This window comes from Sinocyclocheilus anshuiensis, unplaced genomic scaffold (genome assembly GCF_001515605.1).
Source record: "Sinocyclocheilus anshuiensis isolate Anshui unplaced genomic scaffold, SAMN03320099.WGS_v1.1 scaffold770, whole genome shotgun sequence".
NCBI classification, from domain to species: domain Eukaryota; kingdom Metazoa; phylum Chordata; class Actinopteri; order Cypriniformes; family Cyprinidae; genus Sinocyclocheilus; species Sinocyclocheilus anshuiensis.
Genome location: NW_015544161.1, coordinates 191,294 through 192,346, shown reverse-complemented (window position 1 = coordinate 192,346; position 1,053 = coordinate 191,294).

The window sequence follows — 1,053 nt, the reverse complement described above, 5'->3', positions numbered from 1 at the left end:
AATTAGAAGCACCACAAAATTAAATTGTGTCATCTGTTATAGGGACTACTGAACAGACATTTAGAAGTTGATGTTAAAATGCAAAATATTGAAAATAAAAATAAAGCTCTATAAACACTTGCATTTTTACAACACTATAAGTGTTTCCCATCAGGTAATGAAAAGTTCTACACACTCTTGTGGTCTTCATGCTCACTTGAACACTTGGGCCAAATACAGGAAATACGTAATATACGTGGTCAAGTGCAAAGACCGCAAGTGTGGGTATTTGGACAAGGCAGGAGGGAAGTTTGCAAGTGAAGGGCATAAAAAAACGGACTGGAACGCAGCCCGGGACACACCAAGCCGACTTCAAAGAACTAGCGGCAACGAAAGCCGACGGTGTTGTCGCCTCACGTCGGCATCATCGGACCAAAAAGCTGCGCTCGAACACACCGCACAGAGTAGACTACAGCCGACGTCAAACTAACACGTGCGCATGCGTGAGAGGAATTAACTGTATATCAGCAGCTATCAGATTGTATATATTCGTCATTCAAAATGAGAAACCGAAACAAAGATATACGAGATAAACGCAGATATACGAAACGTAAACAAAGCAGCGCTTGCACGCTTACCATTTTGAATATCAGTAACGTGATAACTTTAATCATTTTAAGCGGCTCAGCAGACCGTCGGCTTGGTGTGTCCCAGCCCTTACGAAAACGGTGTGCAACTAGCGGTAGTATATATTTGTCATTCAAAAGGAGAAACCGAAACAAAGATATACGAGATAAACGCAGATATACGAAACGTAAACAAAGCAGCGCTTGCACGCTTACCATTTTGAATATCAGTAACGTGATAACTTTAATCATTTTAAGCGGCTCAGCAGACCGTCGGCTTGGTGTGTCCCAGCCCTTACGAAAACGGTGTGCAACTAGCGGTGTTCCACGGACTGCAACAAGCTCCTTCATTGATACCTAACGACGAACGAAAAAGGAAGTAAGTAGACCAAGAAGATGCATCGAGGCAAGATGAATGTAGAGCTGCTGGTCTCATTGGTGTCTGAAC